At 31.6% G+C, this 14,596-nt stretch overlaps 1 pseudogene across 1 annotated transcript; it reads right to left on the reverse strand.

Moving 5' to 3' along the window:
• Positions 1-2,718: 2,718 nt before the first annotated feature.
• LOC146896352 (patatin-like protein 2) lies at positions 2,719-7,458 on the reverse strand (annotated as a pseudogene). Its single transcript, XR_015021355.1, has 7 exons — positions 7,250-7,458; positions 6,920-7,122; positions 6,208-6,395; positions 5,424-5,570; positions 3,686-3,982; positions 3,414-3,586; positions 2,719-3,108 (listed from the first exon to the last, which is right to left on the reverse strand). The product of XR_015021355.1 is annotated as a patatin-like protein 2 (transcript).
• Between the last annotated feature and the right edge of the window lie 7,138 nt (positions 7,459-14,596).

Here is a 14,596-nt window from a genome sequence, read left to right on the forward strand (position 1 = left end):
TCTCCCTTGTAGAATTTTGGTACAATACTTCTCAACATTCAGCCATTGGGATGACACCGTTTGAAGCCCTCTATGGTCGCAAGCCACCTACTCTGCTCTCCTACAATTCGGGTAAGAGCAAAATTGATACTTTGGATGAATTGCTCACCAAGAAAACTCAAATTATCAATCAGCTCAAACAAAACCTCAGCCGTGCTCGTAACCGCATGATTCAACAAGCTAACCTTCATCGTAAAGACATGATTTTTGAAGTGGGACAATGGGTCTACCTTATGCTCCAACCTTACCGCCAAATCTCTATTCACCGCCGCTCATCCCACAAACTCTCCAAAAGGTTTTATGGTCCTTTTCGCATAATCAAACGCATTGGAGCAGTAGCTTATGAGCTTGACCTTCCCACTACAGCTCGCATTCACCCTGTTTTCCACATATCTATGCTGAAGTTGTGCAAAGGACAACCATCCACTCAAATTTCACCAATACCAGACCCAACATCTTTTCCCCCACTTACTGCCAATCCTATTGCCATCCTCGGTCACCACACTGCAGCAAACTCTCCCCGCCACATTGAAGAAGTCCTCGTTCAGTGGGAAGGATTCCCAGCTTCTGAAGCAACTTGGGAAGCAATGCTCAGTTTCAAAATGAAATTCCCAAGCTTCAATCTTGAGGACAAGATTGGTCTCCATGGGGTAGGTAATGATACAAGGCCTTCTGCTATCAAAAGCCCAATCATGACAGAAACATCCAGGCCCAAAAGGACAATCAGGATACCAGACAGGTTCAAAGATTAGAGCCAGGACAAGAGCTAGTAGGACAAAGCTGGATACAGTTGTAGTATTCCGTTAGGGAACTAGATAAGAATAAGAGTATTTAAATTTATTTACAATTTCTTTATTTGTTGTCTTAAGCAATGAATTGTGGACAAGTGTCCTAGGCCTAGAAAGTTCTGATCTTGTATTCTGCACAACAGTATAAGTGGACCAATGATGAATGAAAAGACAGAACACTTTTATGAAAAATTCTCTCTTCTCTCTTAAGACTTTTCCAATTTGAATTGGAAATTTAATTTCCCTCTGTGACTATAGCATAACCCTATCATATTGAAAGCAAATTATTGAAGCTCAAGTTTCTGACTTTGTTCAGTTGGGTTGTATAATGTTAAAATAATTATTGACTGTTTAATTCTAAACAAAGTATGATAAATTCTCACTATTCACTACTCATTATATTCTCCATTTGATAGAGATCTTGTGCATGTTTTTGGGCCATAGATGAATTTGTCTTCTACTTCTAAGAAAATGTGAAGTGCTTCTTATAATTTTGTTTCTTTAATTTTTCACTTTTTTGTGGGTTTTAGTGATGTTTATAACTTACTACTATATATTGATGTTCATTCCATATATGGTTCATTCTAACTGAAACCCATGGTAGACGCTTCTTACAAACAAACAAATTTGGGAAGACTACAAAATACAAATCACTTTGGAAGAAATGAAAACAATCCAAGTTTCTATTAAAAATGTATTCGTTTACAAGCATAAAAGTAGTTGTTGAATGTTAGGTATGGATTGGTTAGAAACGATTTAATATTTTCACGTATAAATAGAAGGCATTTGAATATTTCTGATCCAAGGGACTATATATTGTCATTTTTACTGATTCTAAACATGAATAGTAAGTGCATTTCCTCACATATCCTTGCATTTTCTTTTCTTTTTGTCTTGCCAAAGTTTATGTTAAATTTGACTTTTAAATTGTATCAAAGAAGTTGAAGGATAGTTTGCATGCCTTTGACATGTACATAAGCCTTCCTGTATTGTGAAGTCATGTATGTGATGATATTTTTGTCATTATAAAGTGCTTTGAGAGTAAATCATGAAAAATATATTTTACTTATGTGTTTTAATATTTTATTTTAGATATCGGACTACTATCTTGAAAATCAATTTTTCAACTTCAAGTTGAGAGGATTTTGTGTGTGCGGTCATTAGCTCATGCTGATATAGTTCGGATTATATAATCCGAACTGTTTGTTAAAGGTTCTGCAAATATAATCTAAACTGTGTCAATTTTTACACTTCAATGTACCGCTAAACATTATCTTCTAGGGGGTTTAACTGATTCCAGATTCTATTTGTCAAAATTTTTTGCAAAGTTTCGGCAAATACAATTAGAACTGTATATTTACAGTCTTTGGATAGATACGAGCAATTTTATAACAGTTCGGATTATATTTGTCGAACAATGGTTCATATTATATTTGCCGAGCAAAGGGTATTTTGGCAAATAAAAATAGGGCGCGTGAGAAAATAATAGGGTGTGAAAAGTAATAGCTTTTTCAATTTAGCTTTGGGCTATTCAAAAGGTCGGCCTTAATTTTAGGCCCAATTGATAACTTACAGCCCAAACTATCCCTCACTTAGAAAATTGCTTTTTACATATATGAACTTTCTTAAAAACACATGAAAAATCAGACCGCCCACACTGGTTCAATACTTTCTTTCTCGGTTGGTGGTCCGATCCAGATTTAAATTTTTGTAGAGATATCTTTCCAAAGTTATGGTAAGAATTTCATGGAATTATATTACCTTAAGCCTTTTTATAAGGAAACAAAATACCAAATTATCAGAATTAAGGAAGAGTGCTTGAATGATTCTTATGTTAATTGCAAAAAGAAATTATAAGGAAACAATTCAATTAAAGGCAAACAAGACAAGATAAAGGAATGACCAGATTCTGTTTAATAAGCAAAAGCATTACAAGGAATACAAAGTACAGTCAAATCCTTAATCTTATCTTATTCTAGTAAAACAAAAACAAAGGCACACCCACACACTTAGCAAGACCTAATACATTTGAAAGGAAAACAACAAACTAGAAATACTCATTAAAGACACCACATATCCACTGTTTTATTTATTTCACACCATGCATATATAGATAGAGAACTTGCAACATATATAGTACAAGCCTACTTAATTATAAATGCATGGACTTGACATTTACATCATTCCAGACACAACAGCTTCAATAAATGGTCGTCCCATTTTCTCCATCGATTTGGTTTTCAAACGCAGCTGCTTCTCCTTATACAGAACTTCAGCCAACCTTCATATAAAATATAATCGTCACATAATTAGCATTATTAGACACGTACGTGCTTATCCCTAACCTAGATTAACTTGTCTAGAATATGTTTACACTTTTGAAGAAAAATATATATTAATGAAGGACGTACACTTCACAAAAGAAAGCTTCATCACCTCAACAATTAACTTGAAGAAAACCAATATTAACATTTTTTTTTCATTTTAAAAAAAAATTAAATAAGCCAATTTAATTACTATATGGTTAATTTAATCCTTAATTACCATGCTGTATGACATTAATAATGTTGATTAAAGTACACAAACCTTTCAAGAGCCTGAGCGTTTGTACCCTCACTTGGTTTTTCTTGTGGTTTAAAAGTAGTTACATCCATGACCTTAACTGTTTCTTCCAGTAACTTCTCTCCTGCCTTTACAACCTTTTCTAGGTTTTCTTTGGTAACATTATTGCCGTCTATGGATGGATCCAAGTCATACTCCTGCACATTATATCAAATATTAGAAGTTATAATATTGTTTAAAATGGCTCAGACTTTAGGGTTAAATAATCGACCTAGGAGCAGGCATGTATGATGTACCTGAATTCGAAGGTAATAATTGTTGGAAGACTCAAGATTTGGAAATATTGATTGAAGGTGATATCCATTTATGTCTTCAACAGAACCGTATATACTTGTAAGTATACGTTTAATCCATTTTATTCCTATGTCATTTATTGCTTTTTTAGCATCAACCCCTTGACCCTCCCCATTTTTTATTCCACATCCTACCGACAACAACAGGATTTTTGTAGGCTCATTTTCCTTCTTCACAGAAATTAAATCAGAATTCTTCTCCTCCAATTGTTGCATCACTTCACTCACCGCAAGCAATGCCTGTATATAAACAATTTTTTATGGTGTGAAATTAAACTTACATAGTATACAATGAGTCAAGACCATTTCCATTTGTAAAAAAAGAAACAGAAGACTATATTTAAAAGAGATATGTTTACAATGATTTTAAGGGTCAATTTAAATATTTAATATCGTCGTTTTAAAAATGGGTTTTTGGTTCATATAAATATTTCGAATTTTGTTTTTAATTCCTCCAAAAAATTTCAACAAATTTTGGTCCCTCAAATATTTTTCGTCATGACTTTTTGTCCTTGCTTCTAAGTAAATTGATGAGTATCATTCAAAATTATTTTTTGTAGTCATGTTTAGTACACTATGAATATATCTCTTGAAATTATTATTATTTTTAAACAAGGGATGAATTAGATATGTATTTTTAATTTTTTGCACTTAAAAATTCACATTTTGTTAAATAAATCATATAACTTTTGTGGAAGAAATTGATATAATATTTCAAACATCTTTGTAAAAATTTATTTTAAAAAATTAATGATACACATGAATTGACTTTAAAAAAATTCTAAAAATCGTTATGAAAATAGGATTGTGAGTAATGTATCCAACAATCAACGAAAATTTGTCTCATGAGTCAATTTGCAAGTGGTAATTTTCATTGATTGTTGAGTAATTTTACTCACAATTATTCAAATTCAACCTAAGACCTCACCAATATTTTACTAAAATCTACTCAAAATGATTAGGTTGTTATGATTCTAAATAGAACATTAAGAAAAAAAAAGAAATAGAAAAAAAATAGAGCATGAAGAAAAATGATGAAAATCTCTCCTATCCCTCTTTAGTACTCTCTAGTAGAGTAATAATTTAATCGCAGGACTAAGTTTTCTTCTATCTTTCTACAAGTTTCTTAAGTTGTCCATTTACATTGCATTCCATCAATTTCTCTTGTATTTTGTAATTTAGTGAACTCAATACAAAGTTGTTTCACTTTTTATGTTATATTTCATTGCATTCATCAATAACAAAGGGCCAAACCCTTACATAGGTCTGCCTGTAAATCGTGTCTATATTAGACGCTATATGATTTTAATTAATTCAAAAAACTAAATAAAAAAACATGATACACCGATCTCTAATTTGTTATTTGTATCAGTCTCTCTTCTTCATGGAGTCTTCATTTCTCATACAAATGAAAGAACATCTCGATTAAAAGATTAAACAATTAGGCGAAGGCAATGAGTGGTATTTTTTATATATTTTTTTTTTATGGTGGCCGGGGTTTGAACCCCGGACCTTGCATATATTATGCATTATATTTCTACCCACAGTTAATTTCCTACTAATAATAATTGTCACACATCCTTTCAAATAATAATAATAATAATAATAATAATAATAATAATAATAATAATAATAATAATAATAATAATAATATTTGTCACACATATGCAATTAGCTTTACCGAATTACTTGCAACAATAGCACCATCAATTAAATTGAATTCATCACCACCATTTTCAAAGTAATAGGGTGGTAGAGTATTTGCTGCAGCTGAAGTACCAATGGCTATATCCGACAATTTTGCATCTAGGCTGGGAACTTTTTTCACCTGCATCCATGAATGAGCAAAGTTTTACGGTCATCATATGCATGTAATCTACCTTCTCTGGTCACTATTATAAGCAAAAAACAACATTTTAGATTCATTATTTAATGATGTATTTGATCTTTATTATAAACCGCATACATCATTAAATGAATGAATCCAAAATGTTGATTTTTGTTTATAATAGTGATCGGAGGGTGTAGTTAATACTCCCTCTATTACTAATTATAAGCAAATTTGACTTTTCAGATTCATTCAATTAATGATGTATATGGTCCATAATATGAACCACATACATCATTAATTGAATGAACCTAAAAAGTCAAATTTGCTTATAATAACGGAGGGAGTAACAATATTATGCTTGGGCCGATAAAAAAAATACTTTGCTTGTTAAAAAAACAAACATTAATTATAAATAAATAGAGTCAAATCTACTGTACATAAGTTAGATAAGTTTTGCATCATTCAACTTACTGTATTGATTTAGCAATGTAATAGAACTTGCATGCACATAAATCAATGTTCATTTACTTATACACAGTAGAATTTGCCAATACAAAAACCACGGTACAGGGACCGTGATTCAAATCCCAGACATTATTATATATTTATATATGCAAATTATTAATATGCTGACCTTAAAGCTTGAGAAAATAACCGGGTGAACTTTTTTGATGTCGAAGGCTGGGATTAACAACATTCGTCAATGTATCATGCAATCTTGTCTCTCTCATTAGCTCATGTGCTTTATTTTGTAAGAACGTCCCGTCATACTTTGGAAACGGGAGAATAAGAGACGATATATTTCCAAATATTTTCCAGATACTACAATTTGTTTAGTAGCAAAAAAGAATATATTTTAAAAAATGAGTATAAAATGAATATATTAAAATGTACCCTTTCAACCTTACTACATAGTAGGGTTGTCCACATTTAAATCGATCCAAAAAAAATTCACAACCAAAATTTATTTGATGAGCTTTTGTAACAATCATTTGGATTGAATTTTGAATTCCATTCTCAAAACCAAACCATATACATAAAGAGAAATGTTAACTTGTGTCCTTGAAGCATAAGTTAATGAACCAAATGTATAAAGTTTTTTTTAAAAGTTGTGCATTCAATGTTTTGAAAGTTTCAAAAGTTATCATTTCAATATAAAATTTATTTGTTAATTATATTTTAAACTCCTTAGGGCACAAGTTAACAATGACCCACACACACATATATATATATGAATTAGTTTTTTTTTTTTTTTTTTTACAAAATATATATGAAATAGTTGTATGTAGTACTACATTAATGATTGATGATTTATCCTAAAAAATTTCATAATTAATATGAAATACCTAGCAGATATAGAATTGTCGTCGAATATAGAAGGACCATAATCCAAGTAGAATTGTAAGACTTCTGAAGTAGAAAGTAGAGGACGAGAAGTGTTATTTGGGTTAGGAGCAGTGAGCATTGCAGTAATGAGTCCTCCGGTGCTAGCCCCTGCTATGACATCAAAATAATCTGCCAATGCTGCATCTTCATCTTTTGACACAATCTGATCAACCAATTCAATATTTTTTTTTTAATATATGAAAAAATAAAATTAATTTAAAAAGTAATTTTTGTTATAAGATCAAAGTTTAGATACGTGTAATTATTATATGAATGAGTAGGCCATTGACCTGAAGAGCCTTTTCCAAGTGATGAAGAACAACTGCAGGAATAATACCCTGAAAACCACCTCCATCAATGCTAAGAATACTTATTGTATTTCCATAAGCCGGAGGTGGTAGCTTTGTATTGAGTCCACCAATCACCTGACTAGCAAAAACAAACACAAATAAAAGAAAAGCAGCCATTATATTATATGAGAACACAGTATGAAGAGCTTGCATTTTTTCTTGTTAATGTGAAGGGTATTTATAGGAATTTCGAGTCCATGATGAAAATATCAAAATTACGCAATGACCCCCAAATCTTTGGAATCCTGCTCACCATGCATGAGATTTTTCACACATTCACCTATTCGGTATATGTGGTTATTTGATCAAGACATGATAGTTAAAATTCAAGTTTGATATTTTCAATTATACAAAATTAGATTTTTTTTTTTTTTTGTCTTTTTGAGAGTTGTCTTATGCATGTTGGAGGTCATGTCCTATTTTTGGACCCTCAAAATTTCGGACGCCGAAATTAGTATATGCCATTTTTTTTTTTTTTTACTAAAGCATACATAGGAATTTGAACTCTTAAAATTTGGTATATACAGGAATTTGCTTAAACAATTTCGATGTCTTAAAAATTTAGGATTTTTTTTTTTAAAACAACAAATTTTATTTAAAAATCAGATCCCTGGACCCTCAAAATTTCGGACGCCGAAATTAGTATATGCCATTTTTTTTTTTTTTACTAAAGCATACATAGGAATTTGAACTCTTAAAATTTGGTATATACAGGAATTTGCTTAAACAATTTCGATGTCTTAAAAATTTAGGATTTTTTTTTTAAAACAACAAATTTTATTTAAAAATCAGATCCCTGCTCAAGACGAACAGAGATCGGTGATTTATTAGGCAAAATTCATTATTTTAAATTTTATTAAAATTTGGACTTTTTTAGGCGAAAAATTTATTAAAATTTGGACCTTGAATATTTCTATTTAATGTTTTTGAAGGAATTTTGACCCTCAAGTTTTTGTGGCCCTGGTACCAAAACCCACCGTAGACATATGTGTGCATGCTCGAAGATACGTGCATAGTGTTCTAAAAATTAAGTTATTTATATGTATAGGACCATGATATCATTACGTAGAAAGAAAAAGACAATGACATCGAACCATAAACATTAATATACTTAGATTAGATATATAGATGATAAGATCGAGGCTATAGAGATGCTGGTTTCCCTATAAAAGAAAATGCTGGTTCAAATTCACATTTTTTTACTTTTCAACCCTTAAAATATTTTAAAAAAAATAAAATAAATAAAACTTTTAGTGTGTGTGCGCTTGGACGCTATGTTCTTTGATCTTTTCTTTTGTTTGTAGGTAGCCAAAATGATAATAAATATTGAAAATTCACACATTAGTGGAAGAGTCATGGTTCAAACGTAGGACATGGCGTCGTTGTCCAGTCTTGCGATATCGATATTTTTATAAGTTGAACTAACACTTGTGAACGTATGCTAACATAAAAACAACTATGACATCTGCTCCAAATGAAGACCTTACTATTTATTTTAGTAAATTATAATAAAATATTATAATTGATCTTCATTTTTATCAATAAAATATTTTTTTCTCCCTAAAACTAGTAAAGATCTACATAGAATGTTCATATTTGAGATAACATTAGTAAGGTTTGCTATTTTTTTTAAAGGTTTACCCTTTGCCTCCTCAACATTCAACGCCTTAACCAACCATAATCTAAGTTGATGGAATAAAGATACTTTAGACAACATTTTCCGCAGAAAACATATAATTATTTGTCCTCTCCTAATGACACACTTAAGTATCTCCAAAAAACTTGGGATCAATATGGGTAATAAAAGTACTCATATCTTTCATCATTCTTCTGTTGCTTGGAGACGTAGAAACAAAAGTTGCTGCTCTCTCAACTCTAGTGGGGATTTTATTTATGATTAGCATGAACTTCAAACATGGTGGTCGAGTACTTCAGGACCTGTATAAGGTTGTTTAGCGGCAAAGTTAGAAAAGACAAATCTTAGGTAGATCATCATATCAAAATAAACTATAATATATAAATTAATATGCAAATTATATGGTATACAAAAAAAATTACTAAAAATATCTTAAAAGTATATTATTGTTTCTCCTTTATTTTATTTTTGAAGAAATTGATGTTGTAAGTTACAAATATAGTTCTAACTACGTTAGATATTCTAGGTTTCTTTAGTACAAGACTTTTATGAAGCAACTATAAATTTTGAGTTGTATTACCACATTTGATGTTTGAAGTCTAGATGTTTGAAATACATGTATATATGTTATTACATACAATGGTTATATTTTTTTAATGAAAATTCGAATACTTGATAAAACAAAATACATATTTTACGACTGCTATAAATAATGAAATTGTAGAATATCAGAAGGGATAACTCTTTTCACATAGTAGAATTATGAATAAGGGATAACTTTTTTTTGCGTAGAACTATACAAGTGAGGTTAGAAACCCTGTAAAATAGAGGGAGGGGGTTGTAAACCTCTAAAAAATTGTGCAAAATTATCATACGATACATGGGAGACTAAAAACAAACTCATAAACCATTTTATGGGGGTTTAAAAATCTCTGTAAATGGTTTAAAATCCCAGCTGAGTTATGTGATTTTTTAATTTAGGGATGGACCATAGCCCACTTTTGCCCTTGACTGCCTTAGTGTTTTTTTTTTTTTTTATGGGTTTTGGTGAGTCGATGACTTTTGATTCGAAATTGGAAGTTAGAGTCTAGCTTCAAACTTTTGAGCTTATTATGGCGTCTTCTCCAACAGATCGTGGTTTGAGTGGTGTCTCGAAATTGCATTGGTTTAGGGTGTTATAGGGAGTAGCTTGTACCACAATGGACCTTTAGGTAGTCTTTGTTTTTTAGGTGGAATGTGTTAGCCGTCATCGGCTCTTTAGATGCTTATGCATTGCATGCTCATATTCTATTGTTATTGAGTGGGGACCACCTTTCTTTGTTTTTTCCATTGGTGTTGGAATCCGAAGTTGTTCGAATTAATAGGTGATTTTTGGTTGTTTAGTTGTGGGAAGAGAAGCAGAGGTGATGTTGTAGTTGTTTTTAGGCAGGTTGATGGTTATTTTGGAGGGGTTTAGGGACGAGCCGTCTATGTATGAAAGTTGTTTTTGGGGGTCGCTTGCAATGGAGTTTGAGAGTTTGATAGATAATTTGTTTATGTTGTGTGGGGGTTTGACTTTGGTATTAAAGTTGGCTTTGGTTTTGGAATTTAGTTTTTTATTGCTTTAAGCGGTAGCCCTCTGCTGAGTGGTGTTTTTGATGTGTTGGATATATGAGTTCTATTTTGGGTGTTTCAACTATGTACGTCGTCCTTTGTTATGTTCATCACAATCTTACATGACCCTATTTGTCTTAAACATAGATTTAATTTTTAATAAATTTTGCCGTTTAAAAAAATATATTAATAACTTATATTCAAGTTTTGTTTCATTCAATATAGAACTTTTAACCATAAATATCCTACTTTTATATGTATTCCTGCCTTCGAATACAATACCATACCTCATTTAACCAGATTTACCAAACTACTAGCAACAAAAGTAAAGGCTTACTCTCCTACCTTTACTGCCCAGCACAACGTACACTGACAATACAGACATGTATCTTCAATGCCAAGCACTAGGCACACTGCCGACATAGTATGTAGCTTAAGAGAAATGATATTTTGATAACCATTTTATGACAATTTTTGGACAACTTTCTCTCTCATACTCACATGATGTTGTTATCCTCTCTCTTTCTTTTTCTCTCTCCATTGTTTTTGACCAATAAGAAGTGAGAAAACCAAAGTTGTCAACAAAATTGTCATTAAATGGATGTCAAAATATCATTACTAGTAGCTTAAATGCCCAACCAACAACTAGTAAACAAAACAGCCGGAAAAGAATAAATGCTTGCATGTTAATTTCAACAACGCACGTGTAAAACAGGAAAAACCTGATTACCAAAACATATTTTAGGAGTATGCGTAGATACCATTCGATCACTATTATAAACAAAAATTTATTTTCTAGATTCATTCAATAAATTATGTATATGATATAATAGATCATATACATTATTTATTGAACGAATCTAAAAAATATTTTTTTTTGTTACAATAATGACCGGATGGTGTACATATGTATACTGCCCACCCAACTACACTCCATATGTTATTTTTTCTTGTGTTTTATATATGTATGAAAAATGCTAACGAATGTTTCTGAGATACTTTTAAGGATATATATATTTAGGGAGCTTCTACGGTGCAGTCAGGAAACTGACTTTTTTGAAAAAGTTAATTTTTGATTTTAATGTTTGATTCATTTTTAAATTGTTGATTACTGATTAATGATTAATAGTAATTCGTCTAGTAATGCTTGCAACATCTTGGACTTACATGTACTATTTTATCGTTGGAATCTTTAACATGCAAATAGAGTTGATGATATTATGTGATAGTCTGAAGTGTTACACTTATAACAAGGTAGGATAAAATTAGATTAAGTGTAGTCTTGTTAATCTGATGAATTGATGATACTATGATGATTGAACTTTTGATTTCATTGTACAAACAGTGGGGTGTTATTCATTACATTTTTGATGTTATAGTGTTAACTTCACCAAAAAAAGTTATTCTTATGACTTCACCATAGAATTTTCCATATATTATATATTTGCCTTAAGAAAAACCACATGCATAAAAGAAGACAACAGCTGCATTATGTGGCTAGTAGGCTTTGTTTGTGAGTTGGATTTTGGAGGGGAAGAGAGGGGAAGGAAAGGCTTATGGAGAGGTAAATCCTTGATTGTGAGTTTTAAAAAAATAGGGAAAGGTTTTGGGGGGTTTTAAAGGGCTTGATTTGTCCACTTTTAAAGTTCCCCCAAATTGGGGGGTTTTGGGGGGGGGGGGGGGGGTTAAACATACAAATTGACAATTTTACCCTTACAATAATTCAAAATTCCAATTCTTTTATCATTCTTTTATTCACCTTATAAGGTGAATTCTAACCATTAAGCTACCTAACCAAAAAAAAAGTTTGGAGTGACTCTTATACTCTTGTTAATAAAAAAATTTGTTTATAAAAAACAATACTTTTTTATAAAAGAAAAACATGACACTTATTTAAAATGGTTGAAGTTTGGTAAAACGTTGTCTAAAAAATGCGTTAAATGATCATTCGTAGCAAGGTTTTAAATATGGATGACACTTATTTAAAGCCTTGATTTATAGTATATTTTTAACGTGCCAATTTTAGAAAAAAGCATTGTATAAATTTGTCTTAATGTTAAACACGCCGATATCCTTGTCTTAGGTGTTGAAGTTGATTCAGTTCACCTGTTCTGATTAAGTTAATATGGATTATTCTATAACCAGACAATTAATTCCAAATGTGTGCGGTTAGGCTTATGTGGATACAACGACCGGCGGTGGAACATATACGTCGTTGTGGTCCTGTCACCTGTGTGATAGTTGTGGCAGAATTGGCATGAGTACAGTATGGTGAAGAAAAATTAAACATTCTATAAGATTAAGAAGGAACTAATTAATGTTGTTATAATAAATGATGAAATGATAAGGAGGACGGATATACAACGCCTGGCGGTGGAATAGAATAGCTCTGGTGGGGTTGGCACGAGTTAAAAATGGCGAAAATTAAATTTATTAAGATAGAAGGGAAATAATTAGGCTCTCTTTGGTAAAAATATCGGATAACTAATAAGGTTAGAGACAAAGTTGGTATGGAAGAGGGGGTTGGTTGTTTGATAATATTAGACGAGAGGTCGGCGATAGGTTAACTGTTTTGGAGGGATTATGATGTACCATTACATATTAGGTTCGGTAGGCTCTATGATTTATCTGAAAATATATAGGCAACAGTAGCAGATATGAATATGGTAGGGTGGGGGCGAATGGGGGAAGTATGAAAGTTGCATAGGATATTGTTTGCTTGGCAGGAAGAGTTGGTGGAAGAGTGTTAACATCGAATTTTGCAGGTTAATAAGAATGATTGTGTTATTACTTGATTGCGGCGTATCGTGGTAACATTCAGGTCAATAGTGATGTTTTGCACCTGAAAGCGGTTCCTTTAAAAATTAATATTTTTTATGGCGGCTACTTCTTAATCGCATCCCTACTAAGGACAATTTGGTGCGGCGACAGATGCTTTCGATTTTTTTATCAGATTTGTACATGTGCTCGTGATTAGAACGAAGATAGAGAACATATGTGCTTTCTATGGTAGGCTTTGGTTATTGGTAGCAAATTGGCTTGGTTTTTCAACGGTAACTCAGGGCTCTTTGCAGGATCACCTGGTTTATTTTGACAACTTAGGTGGCTTTTCGAAGCGTGGTCGCTTGACTTTGTATATTATTTGGCTTTTTGTAGTTTTGGTAATTTGGAAGGAGGAAAATATACAAATATTTTAGTATAAGGAAGAGTAATTACAAAACTTAAGTGAAAAGGTTAAGCTTCGGTCATATTGGTGGTTGAAATCGAAATATGTTAGATTCGATTTTGATTATATTTTTGGAGACTTGGCACTCTTTACTGTGTAGTTGTTTCTTAATTTTCTTGTTTCTGTTCTTGTCTTCATATTTTTTAATTTTGTAACTTTGTGACGTTCTTCGTCTCTCTAACACATGTTGTGGTGAATGGACTGTTTGGTTGATAAATATAATTAATTTTGCCTTCATTAAACAAAAAATGATGACAATACTAGGTATTCTCACATGTTTGTTGGTTTGTGTAAAAACTAAAAACAAATAGAATTATAAATGGAGTCTTTAAAGGTTGGTAACGAATTAGTTAGGATGTAGAATTGTGGTTGATAAATCTATTTGCCTAAGTGAAAATCTTGCAACTAATTCACATTGGCTTTCAGTTTTATCTTTATCAACAATCTTTTTTTATAAACAAGAACAATGATACTACAATTTGACCGATGATAAGGTGGTGATTCTCCAAAGAATCTTGAATAAACTATAATATTGTCTTAAAATTTGAATTGGACATAACTCAACTCTTATAAAACTGATTTGTTGTGTAGATAACCCTTTTATAAATTTATATTTAAACTTTGTCTCATCCAATACAAAACTCTTCACAACAAATTATCCTATTTTTATATGTACTCCCGCCTTTGAACCCAATAACCTGCCTCATTGACAAGATTTACCAAACTAGTGTCAACCAAATTATTAAATAGCACTCTCCCTTCCTTCCTTCCTTTTGTGATTTTTTCCATGTTGAACACACACATCTTGGATACCCTACAACCAACTACTCAT

This window comes from Medicago sativa, chromosome 8, assembly GCF_051527215.1.
Source record: "Medicago sativa cultivar Bolivia chromosome 8, Bolivia_mono, whole genome shotgun sequence".
NCBI lineage: Eukaryota > Viridiplantae > Streptophyta > Magnoliopsida > Fabales > Fabaceae > Medicago > Medicago sativa.